Source organism: Lissotriton helveticus, chromosome 6, assembly GCF_964261635.1.
Source record: "Lissotriton helveticus chromosome 6, aLisHel1.1, whole genome shotgun sequence".
NCBI classification, from domain to species: domain Eukaryota; kingdom Metazoa; phylum Chordata; class Amphibia; order Caudata; family Salamandridae; genus Lissotriton; species Lissotriton helveticus.
Window position 1 is genome coordinate 1,450,611,435 of NC_136067.1, and position 21,532 is coordinate 1,450,632,966.

Genomic DNA, 21,532 nt, shown 5'->3' on the forward strand with positions numbered 1-21,532 from the left:
CAGGGGTGTCTCAAGAACACCCTGCTGCACCCCTGAAAAAGAAATTTGGGGGCATATGGCACACATACATGCCCTAAGGGCATGTGTTGGCGTCATATGGGACCTTTTGTTTTTTTTAAAAAAAGCTTTTTGAAAAGAATTCACAAATTACCACCAATTTACCACAATAGTTTCCAAATCCTTAATGTCATTTTTTACATATTTTTTGTTTGATACATTGCATTTAAGTAGTCACAAAATTTGCAAATCCTTCAGTGCAATTGCAAAATAAGGAATAGCAAATTTTGCTACTCCTTATTTTGCATCAAACTTGTTTGATACATACCATTTGTCTAATTAACATTCGCAAAGGCCAAAATTCGTAGAATTTTGATCTTTGCGAATGCTAATTAGCTTGATACATATGGCCCCAAGTGAGGCCTGTCTTACGACATGGTGCATCTTTTGCATCACTGCTGCATCGGTTTCATGTGGTACGTTTTTTTTACACCATGACATATCTGCCTAAATGCATCAATTTGTAATGTTGTCGCCTCATAGCAAATCTTTTGCACCACCGCTGCATCATAAAAGTGACGCACAGTGGCACAAAAGAGGCATACACCTATCATAAATCTGTCCCTAGCATTTTAAATGATTAATCCAGGATGACGATAAAGTGTGGCCTATCCAGAGGTTTGTTTAAGGTGAGGCCTACTCAGGATTGCAGATTAAAGTTACGCTTGATGAAGAATACAGAGGAGATAATACATGTAAAGGCCTACCAATGAAGTAAGTAATGTGCACTTTATTGCGCCAGTCATCATAAATGTATCCCTAAGCTTCTTATCTTGTTACAGATGAACCACCATATGTACCATCAAACTATTTTGCATTTCCTAAATAGCAAATTTTAAGGAATAAATAGCAATTCTTTACCATTCATAATTTGCAATGAGCAAATTGCTAATTGCAAATTAGCACCGCCGTTGCATCATAAAAGTGACGCACAGTGGCACAAAAGAGGCATACACCTATCATAAATCTGTCCCTACCATTTTAAATGATTAATCCAGGATGACAATAAGGTGTGGCCTATCCAAAGGTTTGTTTAAGTTGAGGCCTACTCAGGATTGCAGATTAAAGTTACGCTTGATGAAGAATACAGAGGAGATAATACATGTAAAGGCCTACCAATGAAGTAAGTAATGTCCACTTTATTGCGCCAGTCATCATAAATGTATCCCTAAGCTTCTTATCTTGTTACAGATGAACCACCATATGTACCATCAAACTATTTTGCATTTCCTAAATAGCAAATTTTAAAAATAAATAGCAATTCTTTACTATTCCTAATTTGCAATGAGCAAATTGCTAATTGCAAATTACCCATTCATTTCCATGGGCTAGGAGGCTCATAGGAATGAAGGTTGCAATTTGCGATTAGCAATTAGCTCATCACAAAATAGGAATTTTTTCAAGCGTGCAGGGGTATCTCAAGAACACCCTGCTGCACCCCTGAAAAATAAATTTGGGGGCATATGGCACACCTACATGCCCTAAGGGCATGTATGGGCGTCATATGGGACCTTTTGTTTTTTGGAAAAAAATGCTTTTTGAAAAGAATTCGCAAATTACCACAAACTAGAAGTTGGTGGTAGTTTCCAAATCCTTAATATCATTTTTTACATATTTTTTGTTTGATACATTGCATTTAAGGAATCGTAAAATTTGCAAATCCTTCAGTGCAATCGCAAAATAAGGAATAGCAAATTTTGAATTAAGGACATTTTAAGTCATTTCCATATGTGCAGTGTTTTGAAATTATGATTTGAAAATCGTTTTTGGGGAAAAGTAATGGTTTGCAAATTTATGACAAGGACATAATGGTGTATGCTTCTCTATAAGGCATTTCAGTGTCTCTGATGTCATTTTTCCCATATTACATTATAAGACCTTTCCCCATGGAGCACATTCCTTGTAAATATGTTCCCACCTGAGCATGGCGAATTTAGATTTTGACTGTTTGAGTCACATAACCATGTTAAAAGTGACCCAAAAAAATTGCAAACGTTTTAAAAAAACACATTCATGTGTCTTAAGGACATTTTAAGTCATTTCCCCATGGACAGTGTTTTCTAAGTGGCGCAAAAGAGGCATACACCTATCATAAATCTGTCCCTAGCATTTTAAATGATTAATTCAGGATGACAATAAGATGTGGCCTATCCAGAGGTTTGTTTAAGGTGAGGCCTACTCAGGATTGCAGATTAAAGTTACGCTTGATGAAGAATACAGAGGACATAATACATGTAAAGCTCTACCAATGAAGTAAGTGATGTCAACTTCATTGCGCCAGTCATCATAAATGTATCCCTAAGCTTCTTATCTTCTTAGACATCAACCGCCATATGTATCATGTAACTATTTTGCATTTCCAAAATAGCGAATTTTAAGGAATAAATAGCGATTCTTTACCATTCCAAATTTGCGATGAGCAAATTGCTAATTGCAAATTACCCATTCATTTCCATGGGCTAGGAGGCTCATATAAATGAAGGTGCAATTTGCGATTAACAATTTGCTCATCGCAAATTAGGAATTTTTCCAAAGCTGCAGGGGTGTCTCAATACCACCCTGCTGCACCCCTGAAAAAGAAATTTGGGGGCATATGGCGCACATAAATTTTAACAACATTCCTTTACCTCAAAAACGATTTTCAAATCATAATTTCAAAACACTGCACATGGGAAAATTACTTAAAATGTCCTTAAGACACATAAAAGCGTTTTTTGATTGCCTTTGCAGCATGTTTGTATCACTTTTAACATGGCTATGTAACACAAACATTCAAAATCTAAATTTGCCATGCACAGGTGGGAGCATATTTGCAAGCAATTTGCGCCACAGACAAAGGTCTTACACTAAAATGGGAAAAATAACATCAGGGACAGTCAATTGCCTTATAAAGAAGCATACACCATTATGTCCTTGTCATAAATTTAAAAACAATTCCTTTTCCCCAAAAACGATTTTCAAATCATAATTTCAAAACACTGCACATGGGAAAATGACTTAAAATGTCCTTAAGACACATGAAAGCGTTTTTTGATTGCCTTTCCAGCATGGTTGGGTCACTTTTAACATGGCTATGTAACACAAACATTTAAAATCTAAAATTACCATGCACAGGTGGGAGCATATTTACAAGGAATTTGCGCCACAGAGAAAAGTCAGGGACAGTCAATTGCCTTATAAAGAAGCATACACCATTATGTCCTTGTCATAAATTTAAAAACAATTCCTTTACCTCAAAAACGATTTTCAAATCATAATTTCAAAACACTGCACATGGGAAAATTACTTAAAATGTCCTTAAGACACATAAAAGCGTTTTTTGATTGCCTTTCCTGCATGGTTGGGTCACTTTTAACATGGCTATGTAACACAAACATTCAAAATCTAAATTTTCCATGCACAGGTGGGAGCATATTTACAAGCAATTTGCGCCACATAATTCATAATTTTCTCCTTAAAGCACACTATTCTCTAAATTAAAGAAATATTTTCTCACCTTAGCAAATACTTTGAGTTTGAAAACAGTCTCAGAAACACACCAATTTGTCTTCAGCAGAGCAAAAGGTATGCACTCCAGAGTCTGCAGCTATCAAAAGCACAGAAATGCTGTAATTCTTCACACATATTTCTCATGTCACCCAATCAAAACTCTTCCCTCACTTTTTTTCAAATGAAAACCCTTCCCCCCTCTGCCCTTTCTGTCTTTTCTGCATGGCAACCACCTCTTGGAAGACTTCTGGTGTTTGCAAGTTCACACAACTTTGTTGCAATTGAACTCTGAACTCTCAGTGCACCTGCATATCCAGTGCATTCTTTCATTTAATGATTTTTTATTGACCATTCAAAATACATCTTTCAAAGAACACATCCGTGCACCCTAACTTTCTGTTTTCAGCAATCAAAATCCACCAATCACTGTTACTGCTTCATGAACACAGAAACTCCACAGTTTTTTTCATTTTAAACTCTCATTTTTTCAACTGCCATTTCATTGCCACACTTCATCTGACTGCAGGAGAACCTTCTCTCACATTGTTTTCTGTCTGGATTGTTGGACATAGTTATATTCACTGGGCTCAAAGGTACGTTGAAAACAGGAAATTACCTAACCTCAATTTACAAGATGTGGAAATTAAGTGGTTTGGCCACAGAGGATTAAAATGTCACCAATTGATACCATTGGTGAAAACCTTTATTCATTTGCCCAAACCTGACCTGTTAATTGTGCACTGTGGAGGTAATGACTTGGGCACTTTGACTGGTGTAGGTCTGGAAATGCTTTTAAAGGACACCTTTGAGCAATTAATGGCCCTTTTTCCTCAGACTGCCTTGGTATATTCAAATATATGCCAAAGACAGAAATGGAGGTGGTCAAACCAATTTTGTCCACAAATTGAGAAGTCGAGGAAGCATGTAAACAAATCTGTTTCAGCTTACATGAGAGACCATGGAATGGGCTCCCTGTACAACAATAACTTGCGTTACTACATGCAAGATATCTACAGAGGAGATGGAGTTCACTTCTCAGATGAGGGCAACAGAGTTTTCACTCTGAATTTAAGAATGTGCATTGGTACCTACTTATAAGTACCTAAATGTACCATAAACCCAAAAGCTCTTCTCAGAGCTACCCTACATCTGATCACTCACAATTATTATTTTACTCTAACATTTTTCACTAATTTCCAACAAAGTACGCTCCCTGGGGCGCTACCCGGTACGCGAACCGGGAGCTAACCTCGCGAAATTTTTTTTAAAAATGTTTTTTTTTCGCACATATAAGCCTCCTCAGCCACCCTCAGAAAACCTAGGGGGTCAAGATAACTCTACCGTGCCCCCTTCTACCCATTCTGAACATTATTTGCCCTCCATCTTGTATCTTAATTCGACCGAAACACAAAATGGTGGACTCCCGGAACGCTTAAGGTTCGCGAACCGGGGCGCTCAACGGTTCGCGTACCGGGTCGCTCTCTGGGAAGCGCACCATCAAAAAAGGTGGGAAAGTAGTTCACAGAAAAGCCACTGGAGACAATTTCACCAAATATAGATTAGCTCATACTACATACCAACCCCTACCATTTTCACAAATTTGATTGGAATTCCATTTAGTCATTTAGCCTGTAGACCTCTCTAAATACCCTGAGGTAAATTACTTCACAAAACACATCTGAAGTGTTGGAATTGACAACCAATGAAAATGTTACTTTCATTTTCTATTGTTTTTTACCTGACATTTCATTGGTTATATACCTGAATATATATAAAGGAAGAGAAGAAAACACAGCCATTTTGACTACTACTTCTTGCTGTACATTTCAATAGTATTTTCACTAATTCCTTCAACTTCTTTCTAAAGGTAAGTTTTTATTTTTAAAACTGAAGTATATTGTGCACTATAAGTTAATATGGTAAACTTTTTCTGATAGATATATACTATCCCTCTGTAGTAGTTATAGATTTAGAGAGACTTCTCTGTTATAGTTATGGATGGAGTTAGGCTTCTCTTGTATAATTATGAATTTACTTACGTTAAATCACATACACTTTTTTATATTCCTACTTCCACTCTGATACTATACACTGCCCAAAGATAAATTCACTGATAAAAAATGCCTATCTAAAATTATTCCCAACATTGCCCTATCTCTACTAATATATATTTTTTTAATCCAAATTTCAGGCAAAATGGAAGGCGAAAACCAAGTTTCTTTTGTAATGGACCTGCAAGAGAGCAGCCAAGAATTGATTGATACAATTGATCAAATTGACATTGAATTTTTCGATGAAACTTGGGACAATGAACTACTGCAATGTGTACAAGCAGTAGATAACCTCCTTGCAAATGAGGACATTTTACACCCTCAGAGACTACAATGTATATTCCATGATAATTATGAAATTTCTGACAATGAAATGTTAGAAAGTTTAATAAATTATGAAACACAATCACATTAAAAAAAAATGCTTAAAAAATAAAGAAAATAAAAAATAATCAACAAAAACAACAATCAATTAACATACAGCATTTGAAAAGTCTATCATTCATTTTTCATTGCAGTACGCTGCCCAGAACGCTTCCCGGTTCGCGGACCGGGCGCTCCCCACGCAAAAAAAACAAAAAAATGTTTTTGTTTTTTTTGCCCCGCGGGGCCCTTTTAAAACCTCCACATTAAAACTAGGGGGTCAGGGAGGATCTAGTATGCCCCCTTATGGTCATTTTCGCCTTTGTTTTGGCCTCCTCTTGTCTCTCAATCCTACCGAGAGACAAGATGGCGGCCGCTCCGGACTGTTTAGAATGTTGACAGACACCGGAGAGCCAATCAGCTTAGCTACGCGAAGTTCCGGTACGCTTAAGGTCCGCGGACCGGAGCGCTGCCCGGAGCGCGCTTACAGATATATATCTTTTTTTAAACGTTAATTTCTCAAAATCCACTGGAGCACATATATTGAGACCTACAAAAGGCACATCGGGCTACCAGTCCCTACAATTTTGCCAAGTTTCGTGCAAATCCATTCAGCCGTTCGGGCTAAAAGTGAGGCCAACCGCCCTATGGAAAACTCAATGTTAAAAACACGTTTTGGGACCCCTCTTTTTTCTCGGCCCCCCCTGGACGAACCCCCCCAAATTTCCAAGGGCTGCTCAGAAACAAAATGTTCAATTTTCCAGAAAATTTCAGCCAATTCCGTCCACAAACGCCAAAGTTATTAGACATAGAATTTTCAAAAATCCCATAGGGAAAAAATCCTAACTATATATTACCTACTGGCGGTCGCCAGTAGGTATATATAGTTAGGATTTTTTCCCTATGGGATTTTTGAAAATTCTATGTCTAATAACTTTGGCGTTTGTGGACGGAATTGGATGAAATTTTCTGGAAAATGGAACATTTTGTTTCTGAGCAGCCCCTGAAAATTTGGGGGGGTTCGTCCAGGGGGGGCCGAGAAAAAAGGGGGGTCCCAAAACGTGTTTTTAACATTGAGTTTTCCATAGGGCGGTTGGCCTCACTTTTAGCCCGAACGGCTGAATGGATTTGCACGAAACTTGGCAAAATTGTAGGGACTGGTAGCCCGATGTGCCTTTTGTAGGTCTCAATATATGTGCTCCAGTGGATTTTGAGAAATTAACATTTAAAAAAAGATATATATCTGTAACAGCGGACCGGGCAGCTCCCCGGTTCGCGGACCGGGGCGCGTACCAGAACTTCGCGTAGCGAAGCTGATTGGTTCTCCGGTGTCTGTCAACATTCTAAACAGTCCGGAGCGGCCGCCATCTTGTCTCTCGGTAGGATTGAGAGACAAGAGGAGGCCAAAACAAAGGGGGAAATAACCATAAGGGGGCATAGTAGATCCTCCCTGACCCCCTAGGTTTAATGTGGAGGCTTTAAAAGGGCCCCGCGGGGCAAAAAAATAATAATTTTTTTTTTGTTTTTTTTCGTGGGTAGCGCCCGGTCCGCGAACCGGGAAGCGTTCTGGGCAGCGTACTGCAATGAAAAATGAATGAGAGACTTTTCAAATGCAGTATGTTAATTGATTGTTGGTTTTGTTGATTATTTTTTATTTTTTTTAGTTTTTTAAGCAATTATTTATTATTGTGATTGTGGTTGAAAATTTAATAACATTTCTAACATTTAACTAGTTTATTAATTACATATAAAAATGATTAAAGACTCAAACAATTTTTTAATATTACATACAATTTTATTTTTCGGATTGTTTTTCTAAATTTAATAGAACGTCTAGCATTTGACTGTCCGATATGTCCTCTTGTTGAGTGAACATAAGTTCCCACATTTGACCGTCATCATAATGAAGTAAATGATCCACAGATTCTACACATTGAACTAATTCATGGTCCCGTGATTCATCCATGAAATCTGAGTCATCATTGTCCTCAATATCTTTTTCTGTGTTGTTCTCCAGAACAATTTCAAAGGAAACATTCTGCTCACCTTCCATTTTCTTGCTGTAATTTGCATAAAAAATAAATATATCAGTAGAGATAGGGCACTGTTGGGTTTAAGTTCAGACAGGTACTTGTGAGTTTATAACAGAGAAGTAATCTATGGGCACTGTATGGTTTCAGGCGTGAAGTAGTACTATTAAAAAGTGCCTGTGAAGAAGCCTAAGTAAATTCATAATTATACCACAGAAACCTAAATCAATCCATAATTATAATAAAGAAGCCTTTCTCAATGTCTAACTCTTACAGAGGGATAGTATATAACTATCTGAAAATGTTTTCAAATTTATAAAATAATATCTCACCTTCTAAAAACAAGTTTAAGTTGTGAGTGAAAATGATCTTGCAATGTAGTTCAGGAAGTAGTAGTCAAAATGGCTGTGTTTCTCTCTCTTCCTTTATATATATTCAGGTACATAACCAATCAAATGTCAGGTAAAAAAAGTAGAAAATGAAAGTAACATTTTCATTGGTTGTCAATTCCAACACTTCAGATGTGTTTTGTGAAGTAATTTACCTCAGGGTATTTAGAGAGGTCTACAGGCTAAATGACTAAATGGAATTCCAATCAAATTTGTGAAAATGGTAGGGATTGGTATGTAGTATGAGCTAATCTATATTTGGTGAAATTGTCTCCAGTGGCTTTTCTGTGAACTACTTTCCCACCTTTTTTGATGGTGCGCTTCCAAGGGAGCTACCCGGTACGCGAACCGTTGAGCGCCTCGGTTCGCGGACCTTAAGCGTTCCAGAAGTCCACCATTTTGTGTTTCGGTCGAATTAAGATACAAGATGGAGGGCAAATAATGTTCAGAATGGGTAGAAGGGGGCACGGTAGACTTATCTTGACCCCCTAGGTTTTGTGAGGGTGGCTGAGGAGGCCCATATGTGCGAAAAAAAAAAAAAAAATTAAAAATTTCGCGAGGTTAGCTCCCGGTTCGCGTACCGGGTAGCGCCCCAGGGAGCGTACTTTGTTGAAAATTAGTGAAAAATGTTAGAGTACAATAATAATTGTGAGTGATCAGATGTAGGGTAGCTCTGAGAAGAGCTTTTGGGTTTATGGTACATTTAGGTACTTATAAGTAGGTACCAATGCACATTCTTAAATTCAGAGTGAAAATTCTGTTGCCCTCATCTGAGAAGTGAACTCCATCTCCTCTGTAGATATCTTGCATGTAGTAACGCAAGTTATTGTTGTACAGGGAGCCCATTCCATGGTCTCTCATGTAAGCTGAAACAGATTTGTTTACATGCTTCCTCGACTTCTCAATTTGTGGACAAAATTGGTTTGACCACCTCCATTTCTGTCTTTGGCATATATTTGAATATACCAAGGCAGTCTGAGGAAAAAGTGCCAATAATTGCTCAAAGGTGTCCTTTAAAAGCATTTCCAGACCTACACCAGTCAAAGTGCCCAAGTCATTACCTCCACAGTGCACAATTAACAGGTCAGGTTTGGGCAAATGCATAAAGGTTTTCACCAATGGTATCAATTGGTGACATTTTAATCCTCTGTGGCCAAACCACTTAATTTCCACATCTTGTAAATTGAGGTTAGGTAATTTCCTGTTTTCAACGTACCTTTGAGCCCAGTGAATATAACTATGTCCAACAATCCAGACAGAAAACATGGTGAGAGAAGGTTCTCCTGCAGTCAGATGAAGTGTGGCAATGAAATGGCAGTTGAAAAAATGAGAGTTTAAAATGAAAAAAACTGTGGAGTTTCTGTGTTCATGAAGCAGTAACAGTGATTGGTGGATTTTGATTGCTGAAAACAGAAAGTTAGGGTGCACGGATGAGTTATTTGAAAGATGTATTTTGAGTGGTCAATAAAAAATCATTAAATGAAAGAATGCACTGGATATGCAGGTGCACTGAGAGTTCAGAGTTCAATTGCAACAAAGTTGTGTGAACTTGCAAACACCAGAAGTCTTCCAAGAGGTGGTTGCCATGCAGAAAAGACAGAAAGGGCAGAGGGGGGAAGGGTTTTCATTTGAAAAAAAGTGAGGGAAGAGTTTTGATTGGGTGACATGAGAAATATGTGTGAAGAATTACAGCATTTCTGTGCTTTTGATAGCTGCAGACTCTGGAGTGCATACCTTTTGCTCTGCTGAAGACAAATTGGTGTGTTTCTGAGACTGTTTTCAAACTCAAAGTATTTGCTAAGGTGAGAAAATATTTCTTTAATTTAGATAGAGAATAGTGTGCTTTAAGGAGAAAATTATGAATTATGTGGCGCAAATTGCTTGTAAATATGCTCCCACATGTGCATGGAAAATTTTGATTTTGAATGTTTGTGTTACATAGCCATGTTAAAAGTGATACAAACATGCAGGAAAGGCAATGAAAAAATGCTTTTATGTGTCTTAAGGACATTTTAAGTAATTTTGCCATGTGCAGTGTTTTGAAATTATGATTTGAAAATCGTTTTTGGGGAAAAGGAATTGATTTAAATTTATGACAAGGACATAATGGTGTATGCTTCTTTATACGGCAATTGACTGTCCCTGATGTTATTTTTCCCATTTTATTGTAAGACCTTTCTCTGTGGCGCAAGTTGCTTGTAAATATGCTCCGACCTGTGCATGGGAAATTTAGATTTTAAATGTTTGTGTTACATAGCCATGTTAAAAGTGACCCAACCATGCTGGAAAGGCAATCAAAAAACGCTTTCATGTGTCTTAATGACATTTTAAGTCATTTTCCCATGTGCAGTGTTTTGAAATTATGATTTGAAAATCGTTTTTGGGGAAAAGGAATTGTTTTTAAATTCATGACAAGGACATAATGGTGTATGCTTCTTTATAAGGCAATTGACTGTCCCTGATGTTATTTTTCTCATTTTAGTGTAAGACCTTTCTCTGTGGCGCAAATTGCTTGTAAATATGCTCCCACATGTGCATGGAAAATTTAGATTTTGAATGTTTGTGTTACATAGCCATGTTAAAAGTGACCCAACCATGCAGGAAAGGCAATCAAAAAACGCTTTTATGTGTCTTAAGGACATTTTAAGTAATTTTCCCATGTGTAGTGTTTTGAAATTATGATTTGAAAATCGTTTTTGAGGTAAAGGAATGTTGTTAAAATTTATGTGCGCCATATGCCCCCAAATTTCTTTTTCAGGGGTGCAGCAGGGTGTTCTTGAGACACCCCTGCACCTTTGGAAAAAATTCCTAATTTGTGATGAGCAAATTGTTAATCGCAAATTGCACCTTCATTTATATGAGCCTCCTAGCCCATGGAAATGAATGGGTAATTTGCAATTAGCAATTTTCTCATCGCAAATTTGGAATGGTAAAGAATCGCTATTTATTCCTTAAAATTCGCTTTTTTGGAAATGCAAAATAGTTATATGATACATATGGCGGTTGATGTCTAACAAGATAAGAAGCTTAGGGATACATTTATGATGACTGGCGCAATGAAGTAGAAATCACTTACTTCATTGGTAGAGCTTTACATGTATTATCTCCTCTGTATTCTTCATCAAGCGTAACTTTAATCTGCAATCCTGAGTAGGCCTCACTTTAAACAAACCTCTGGATAGGCCACATCTTATTGTTATCCTGAATTAATCATTTAAAATGCTAGGGACAGATTTATGATAGGTGTATGCCTCTTTTGCGCCACTTAGAAAACATTGTCCATGGGGAAAGGACTTAAATGTCCTTAAGACACATGAATGTGTTTTTTTAAAACGTTTGCAATTTTTTTGGGTCACTTTTAACATGGCTATGTGACTCAAACAGTCAAAATCTAAATTCGCCATGCACAGGTGGGAGCATATTTACAAGGAATGTGCTCCTTGGGGAAAGGTCTTATAATGTAATATGGGAAAAATGACATCAGAGACACTGAAATGCCTTATAGAGAAGCATACACCATTATGTCCTTGTCATAAATTTGCAAACCATTACTTTTCCCCAAAAACGATTTTCAAATCATAATTTGAAAACACTGCACATGTGGAAATGACTTAAAATGTCCTTAATTCAAAATTTGCGATTCCTTAAATGCAATGTATCAAACAAAAAATATGTAAAAAATGATATTAAGGATTTGGAAACTACCACCAACTTCTAGTTTGTGGTAAATTGCGAATTCTTTTCAAAAAGCATTTTTTTCCAAAAAACAAAAGGTCCCATATGACGCCCATACATGCCCTTAGGGCATGTAGGTGTGCCATATGCCCCCAAATTTATTTTTCAGGGGTGCAGCAGGGTGTTCTTGAGATACCCCTGCACGCTTGAAAAAATTCCTATTTTGTGATGAGCTAATTGCTAATCGCAAATTGCAACCTTCATTCCTATGAGCCTCCTAGCCCATGGAAATGAATGGGTAATTTGCAATTAGCAATTTGCTCATTGCAAATTAGGAATAGTAAAGAATTGCTATTTATTCCTTAAAATTTGCTACTTAGGAAATGCAAAATAGTTTGATGGTACATATGGTGGTTCATCTGTAACAAGATAAGAAGCTTAGGGATACATTTATGATGACTGGCGCAATAAAGTGCACATTACTTACTTCATTGGTAGGCCTTTACATGTATTATCTCCTCTGTATTCTTCATCAAGCGTAACTTTAATCTGCAATCCTGAGTAGGCCTCAACTTAAACAAACCTCTGGATATGCCACACCTTATCGTCATCCTGGATTAATCATTTAAAATGCTAGGGACAGATTTATGATAGGTGTATGCCTCTTTTGTGCCACTGTGCGTCACTTTTATGATGCAGCGGCGGTGCAAAAGATTTGCTATGAGGCGACAACATTACAAATTGATGCATTTAGGCAGATATGTCATGGTGTAAAAAAAACGTACCACATGAAACCGATGCAGCAGTGATGCAAAAGATGCACCATGTCGTAAGACAGGCCTCACTTGGGGCCATATGTATCAAGCTAATTAGCATTCGCAAAGATCAAAATTCTACGAATTTTGGCCTTTGCGAATGTTAATTAGACAAATGGTATGTATCAAACAAGTTTGATGCAAAATAAGGAGTAGCAAAATTTGCTATTCCTTATTTTGCAATTGCACTGAAGGATTTGCAAATTTTGTGACTACTTAAATGCAATGTATCAAACAAAAAATATGTAAAAAATGACATTAAGGATTTGGAAACTATTGTGGTAAATTGGTGGTAATTTGTGAATTCTTTTCAAAAAGCTTTTTTTAAAAAAAACAAAAGGTCCCATATGACGCCAACACATGCCCTTAGGGCATGTATGTGTGCCATATGCCCCCAAATTTCTTTTTCAGGGGTGCAGCAGGGTGTTCTTGAGACACCCCTGCACCCTTGGAAAAATTCCTAATTTGTGATGAGCAAATTGCTAATCGCAAATTAAACCTTCATTCCTATGAGCCTCCTAGTCCATGGAAATGAATGGGTAACTTGCAATTAGCAATTTGCTCATCGCAAATTAGGAATGGTAAAGAATCGCTATTTATTCCTTAAAATTCGCTATTTAGGAAATGCAAAATATTTTGATGATACATATGGCAGTTCATCTCTAACAAGATAAGAAGCTTAGGGATAGATTTATGATGACTGGCGCATCACCAGGGATGTGCCAGTCATCTTGCGCCGCTGTTCCGCCACCCATGGTGTGCTGCATTTACAATGCGGCACAGCATGGGGCAAAAACGGCACAGATGCTTGACGCATCTGTGCCGTTAAGGTGGCGCATTGCTGGAGTTGTATCGCAAGTGCGATGCAGCTCCAGCAAGGCTCAGGGGTGCACCATCTCCACAATGTTGCGTCAAGACCTATGCCTGCTTCAAGCAGGCGCAGGGTTTTGACGCAGGTTTCTCCTATCTGATTGTAAATGCGGCACACCATGGGTGGCAGAGCAGTGGTGCACGTTAACTGGTGCATGCCTGGGGATGTGCCATTTAACATAAATCTGCCCCTTTACATTTAAGTATGTGCAGGGGACACAGAGTCGGTGAGGCTTATCCAAGGTTAAGAAGAGATGAGTCCTGTTCAGTGAAAGATTAGACATAGGCTTCACCTGCTCAGCATCGCTGGACATGGCTAAATAATAGCTGCAAAATGTTACTCTTGTTAAACAATTTTACTATTATAATCTGTGAGATTTGTCTCTTACTCTGCAACATCTCATTGTTGTTATCTTTCTTTAAAGATAAAGACAACCTCAACATGAGCGACAATCTGCAATCAGTTGATTTTGACCTCATCATTGAACTTGTAATTGAAACATCAGTGGATGTTGATCCCTTGGATGATTTAAATCCTGAGGATGAAGAAGAGCGTGATGAGGATGCAGATTTGTCCGAATTATATGATATAGGATGGGAAGCTGACCTGCTTGAGCCTTTGGAAATATAAACATTTATTTTTAAAATTTATAATTAATAAAAAGTAAAAAGGTAAACCGTTTAATTTAAAAATAAAGACACCTTCAAAAGCAGGTTATGTGTAGTGTCTTCAATAAAATATTAAAATATGCTCATAAAATTAGATCAGATTCACATATAAAATAGCATAGGTAACATAAATATAAATGTCATTTCTTTTCTGGTATTTCTGTATTGTAAATTTGCCAACGACTAAAAAATCTTCTAATTAAAATGTCAAGTAGTGTGTTAAGTTTTTTATCACTGTTACTGATTTACTGTTTGGTAATAATGGTTAATAACATTATTTATTATATTTTTCCACAGATTCAACTGCAGATCATTTCAAGATTTCACCATGCCTACAATAGAAAGACAGAGAAAGGCTGCAAAACGTCAAAGACAGCAGGTGAAAAAAAATACGCAGCAGTCCTCTAACAAAAAGATTTGTCAAGTCACGAAGAAAGCACCGGGTAAGAGCACAAAACAATTTATAAGAAATATGTGTAGTAAAAAAAATATTACTACAGAAAATGTTTCAGTCCATAAAACGAGAAGGAAATCAAATGGAAAAGAAAGGCCAATGAAAAATGTTACTGCTAGAGCAAGAGATAACTCTGTGCATGATAGTAGAAGGAAACAACAGTTTAGGGAGATTCGTAAACGAATGTTCCGGAACAGGATAATTGGCAATTTGTTAAAAAATATTAAGAAAGGTCAACAGAAACTGGTTTTTTATAAGACAAAAAAAAAGTTGAGAAAGTTATTGATCAGGCATTTGAAATTAAACGTAAGTTATTTATTTTGATAATCAATAGAATTAGGAAGCTAAACAAGGCAATTTTTGATTTCAAAAGAAATAGTAGATGGAAGAGAATAGTTAATCGTAGTAATTTTTGTGAAGTTTTTTCTGGAGAATGGATGCATAGTTCAAGCTGTGAGGCATTTTTTAATGAGGAGAGTTATTTCCAGGATAATGATTTGGTGCATGCAGTTGACACCAGTGGTCGTGCTTATGAAGTGAAAGATGGTTGTCCAGTTGAAAAAGAAAAACTTGTGACAACAGAGGCAGAAGAGGTGTTAGGTAATGAGGTTTTAGGAAGACGTGCTAAGGGTCCTGTGTACACCTGGAAGTGTAGTAGTATTTGCAGTGTGCGACAGGATTCCATCAATTTGCTTTGTGATTTTGTACGGTCATTTAATAAGAAAAGTTTGAAGCAGAAAATGATGTTGTTGCAAGAATTAGATCCTTGCAGAGTAAGAGAAGTGACAGGTTTGCATGGACATTCACTGGCTTGTCTTTCCAGGAGAGTATGCCAGAGTGTTTTTCATCATTTCAGGATGCTAGCAGTGCATCATAACAAAGTGAGGAAATTAGTTAGAATGTTGTATTATGCTAAGAGTCCAGCAATTATGCTTAAACAATTATGCGCTGCTCTTTTGCATGGTTCTGAAATAGATGTGAAGAATATATGTGAAGAAATTGAGTTTTGTTACTTTGGAAGTAAAGAGGAGAATGTTGAAATTGAGCAAGAAGAAGAGGGTCATGTGGAAGATAGTGTACAGGTTTCCAGTACAGATAATTTCCAGAGGGAAATTGCGACGTTTGAGGTGAAATCAAGTGAGAGGCCTAATTTCACTTGTGTGTGTTGTCGACGCACTTATTATAAGAATCAGACTAAGTTAGTGGATTTATATGCAAAAAGTGAAAGGGAAAATAATAGTGAATGGAAGGATTTTGCAACATACTTGATGGTAGAAAATTGTTTTGATTTGGGATTGGATCAACGTGTGTGTACTTATTGTTCTTGCAAATTAAATCAAAACCAGATGCCTGCTAGAGCAGTTCATAATAATCTGGAATTGGTTGAGATTCCTTCTGAATTGAAGGATTTAAATACTTATGAATCTATTTTGATTCAAAGTATCCATCCCTTTCAGGCTATTGTAAGAATGGAGCCAAAGACAGGGAAATTGCCTCCATCAGATTTACAGAGAGGATTAAAGGGAAGAGTTGTTTATTTGCCTCTAGATTTGAAGAAAAACATTAACACAATTGGAGTAGAAAAAGTGGAAGAGGAACCTCTGGTTATCTTAGTTAATGGGGTTCCGACAAAGAATAAGAAAATATGGCAAGATTTAGTAGATGTTAGGAAAGTTAAAAAGGCAACATTGTATTTGAAAAAAAAAAAATAAATACTATAAGAATGTATATGTTGCAGAAGAGGAAGTAAGTGAGGAAGAGGATAGCGATTTGTGTGCTGGTCAAATTGAGAAAGTAGAACCCTCTACTAGTGAAGAAATATATGAACATTATAGTGTTCATCCTTTGCATTCCAAGGAAGTCATGGGGAATGCTATTGAGTTGTTTCAAATGAAACAAGCCAAAGGGAGTCCCATTAGTGTTTGGGAGGAAAGTTTGGAAGCTCGGTGTTTCCCACAGCTTTTTCCAACAGGTCAGGGAGGAAGATATGATGAGCGACCTCATCAAATTCCTGCTTCTGAATACCGGACTTTGCGATTGTATGCAGGAGATGCTAGGTTTCGACAATGCATTCCTTATTTGTTTCATCTCCTGTTTGAAAGCGATCTGTCTGGACTGTCATATGCAGTGAACCACATCTTGAAAAGTGGTATACACATGCAAAACATCTCGGCAAGTGACTTTATGGATAAAGTCAATGTCCAAGACAGTATTTTGGATTCTCACCTGATTAATCTCATGGCGTGTCAGCGTGGTACTAATGAGTACTGGTACCGTCGTCATGGTGATTTAAAATGTATGCTGAGGAACTTAGGTACTCCCACATGGTTCCTCACTCTGAGCTGTGCCGAGTATGGCTGGGAAGACTTACTTGAATTTCTACGAGAGGCAAATGCTAACGTAGATAACATCGAATTCAAGACACCTGGAGAACTGTGCTCTTTGGATCCAGTCAATGTATGTAGGTACTTCAATCATAGATTTGAAGCTATGATGTCTTTCATCATGAATAAGAAGAATCCACCTCTTGGAGAGGTGTTGGATTTCTTCTGGAGAAAGGAGTACCAAGCAAGAGGTGCTCCTCATATACATATGTTGCTGTGGATCAAGGATGCACCTAAATTTGGAACGGATCCAGAAGACTCAGTGATGAGTTTCATCCAACAGTATTCTACGTGTGCTGTTCCAAACGCAAAGGAGAAGAAAAGCCTAAGAGAAAAAGTTCTGCGTTTCCAAAGCCATCGATGTGGAAAGTACTGCCGTCGTAAATTCCGAAACAAGGACAAGTTCTACACTAAATGTCGTTTCGGCTTTCCACGACCGGTGATTTCTAAAGGAAGAGTAAACAGTTTGATGTCTTCGCTGCGACACAATGTCATGAAGAAATCACCTAAAAACACTTACAATTTGAAGAGGAACCAAGAGTCCAAGTACATCAACGACTACAACCCGGTGATTTTGTCCATGTGGAATGCTAACATGGATATACAGTTTGTGGCTGATAACTGTATGGCTGTGGCTCGGTATGTGACGTCTTACATCACCAAAAAAGAGAAGACAGAATTGAAGGATATGTGGGAGGACATTTCCCATGAAAAGAGCCTCAGCAAGAAGTTGTACAGTTTCAGTCTGAAGATGTTGTCGCATCGAGAAATCGGAGCGTACGAATGTTCTGACCGGTTGTCTTCAGCAAGTCTCTATGCCAAGTCCAGGAGTATCGTTTGGGCGAGTCTTGGTCTTGCAGCAACGCGTAATCGAGTTCTCAAACCTGTGCGGGAAATTGAGTATTTGGCGGAAAAGGAGCCAAACAGTACCGACATTTTGAAGACAAACATGTTGGATACATATTATCCAAATCGAAGCAGTCACCTCGAGAATGTTTGTCTGTATGAGGTTCTGCAAAATTACATATTCAAGAGGAACATCAAAGAAGATACTGAGAAAGGAGTGTATGCTGTAATAGGAAGTGAGGGATGTCTGGTCAAGCAAAGAAAATGCCACTTGGTAAACCATCGAAAATTGAGTGGTGAATCTCCTGAAAAAAAGGAGTTTTTCTATTTAGCACTTTTGCAACTTTTCAAGCCTTGGCGTGCAGAAGAGGAACTGCTTGGAGATTTCCTCTGTTACGAAGACTCTTTCAATGCCGCCAAGGAGACCATAGAATGTCCTGCTTTTCCCAAATATGTAGAAATGTTGAATGCGGAAATTGAGCAGGAAGCAACGATTGCAGCCGAGATTGCCAGAGACAGTTCTCAGGACAGTCAGAGTTCTGCTTCATTGAGTCAGGATCCACTAGGAGGACCTGTTATCGAAAATGAAGCTGCCACTGCTATGAATGAAGTGGAAAGAGCCATGGCACATGCTCAAGAGGATGCGGTTAACTTAGAAGAGTTGGAAAGACAACTCAACGTTGAGCAGAGGAAAATATATGACGAAGTTACCATGCAAATTGATCATGGATTAAGTCATGATAAGAAAGAGTGCTCATGTACGTCGTTGAAGCCTGTCCGACTGTACGTGAGTGGAGAAGCGGGAACTGGAAAAAGTTTCCTCATTAAAGCAATTTCATGCTATTTGCAGGAAAGGACAGAGTCATCGCTGTCTTGTGTTGTCACTGCTCCAACTGGACTGGCAGCACATAATATTAAAGGGATTACTTTACATCGTTTACTGATGCTGCCAGTGGAGCATGACAACAAATTACAATATCACAAGCTATCTGGAGATGCTTGTTTTGAAGTTTCAAGAATCTTGAGGAAAATGAAACTTCTTATCATTGACGAAGTAAGCATGGTTTCCAATGTCATGCTTGCCTTTGTGCATTTGAGGATGCAAGAAGTTCTCAAAACAGAGTATGATGTGTTATTTGGTGGCAAACACATCATTGTTTTCGGAGATCTTCTGCAGCTGACACCAGTGAAAGGGCAACCTGTGTTCAAAATGCTCACGCATGAAGATACCAGGAAGTGCCTAGGCAGCATTGGCAACGTCAATATATGGTTAAACTTCAATTTTGCTGAACTGCATGAAAATATGCGTCAGGCGAAGGATGAAGTTTACAAGACTATTCTACAAGATGTTTGAATTGGAAAAGTGACCGAGCATGGGAAAGAAGCTTTACATGCACGATTACTGTCAAATTTATATCCAGAACAAGATGTTGTGCCTGAGAATATTTTTCAGAAAATTACTGAGAAGAAATCTGGAATATGTTTGATGCCAACTCTTGCAGAATGTGCCAAATTTAACAACAAAATGTTGCATTTAGAAAAGCAAGAGATTGTGAAACTGGAAGCTATTGATAGAGTAGAGCATATGGGATCAACAATTATTTTGTATGAGAATCTGAAAACAAAATTGGATTCATTAGAGAAGAGTATATCTAAAACTGCAGGTTTTGAAAAGACTCTGAATGTGTGCTTGAACTGCCGTATAATTTTAAGAAGGAATTTACATGTTGAAAGAGGTCTGGTAAATGGATCAATGGGTAATGTTGTTGATTTTGTGAAATACAGAAATAGAGATGGAATTGAATTTTTAAAAATTAAATTTGATGGCATTGAGGAAGTACAGCTAATTGCTCGTTGTTCTGCTAGATTTTTGCTTGTAAAAGACTTATATGTTCGCCGTAAGCAGTTTCCTGTTTGCTTGGCATATGCGGTGACAATTCATAAATCGCAAGGTTTAAGTGTAGACAGTGCATTGGTGAATATTGGCAGTTCTGTGTTCAAGGAGGGTATGGCATATGTGGCATTGTCACGAGTTAGAACTTTATCGGGATTGTACTTGATTGAGTGTGATGTCACAAACATTTGTGCGGATCTAGATTGTGTTAAGGAATACAATAGGTTAAGAAGAGAGTATGCGCCACATTTGCCTCAGTATCCTTTGTTTGAGAAACGTGTGGTAGGCCGGAAACGAAGAAATGAGAACAATACTGGGGAGGTTGTAGCAAAAAGACAAAAAGTCAATGAACCTAAAATTACAAGCAGAAACAAACAGGATTCTGTTGAAGATGTTGTTGGTTTTCAGTTTGAAAACAGTTCTGGTGTCAACTGCTATGCTAATGTAGTGGTTAATGTTTTGTTTTCTCTAAAAAATGTAAAAGAAGAGATTGTGGTCAATTCTGATCAAAGATTTTGCAGTTTGTTAAATTCTGTTAGAGAAATGTACCACTGATAGAAGAAACATAGAAAGTGTGTCTGAAATTCGAAATCTGTTAGACAGATGTTCAGGCCAAACACAATTCTCTCAAAATATTCAGCAAGATTGTCAGGAGTTTTTAATGTATATGCTTGATGTATTACATGCTGAAGGTGTAGATGTAGATCAGCTGTTTGGGCTTTCTTATCAATGGCAGCATGACTGCGAGAACTGTATGGTATCAAGTACTACTAGTGTAGACTCAGAAAGATTTATATATTTAACTTTGCCAGACAGTAAATCAGTCTCCTTTAATAAGCTAGTAAAAGCAGCTGATCACAACATGGAGTGTAGCCAATGTAAATCTGAAATGATGTCCACATTATTTATACGAACATATGGCCAGTATGTCATTTTAATGTTCCAACGATGTAGGCCTGATGGAACAAAATTGACAACTTTAATTAAAAATTTTGTAGCTTCGCAGTTGTCAATATCAGGAAGGACTTTTGTAACTGCAGCAATTATATATCATGACGGCCCTTCAATAACATCAGGACATTACACAGCTTATTTAAAGTCTAGAAATGGCTGGTCATTCTGCAATGATTCTGTTTTAATTTAAAAAAAAAAAATGCCGTATGACCTTAAAAACTCTTACCTGGTGTTTTTAAAACCAAAATTTTAGGGAAATAATCTCGGGATGTGCTCTGTGGAATTTCAAGAAGTTCTAATGGCTCCTACACAATTTGGCCTTGAGGATAAGTGTAGTTCAGAGACATAACTTCTAACCATAGGACTGGACATTATGGAGAAATACGTGCACTTTGAATGAGTTCAGAAAAACTGTTTCTTTTTATAAACTAATTGAAGCAGCCAATCAAAACATGGAGTAGAGGGAATGTAAGTCTGCAATGCTGTCTACTGTTTTACATTGCTTTGTGATTAAAAGTGATGTAGAGAATTAAATAATTGTAGTAGTCATAGAGGTAGTGTAAGTCTGCTTGTATCAGTGTCATAGGAAAAG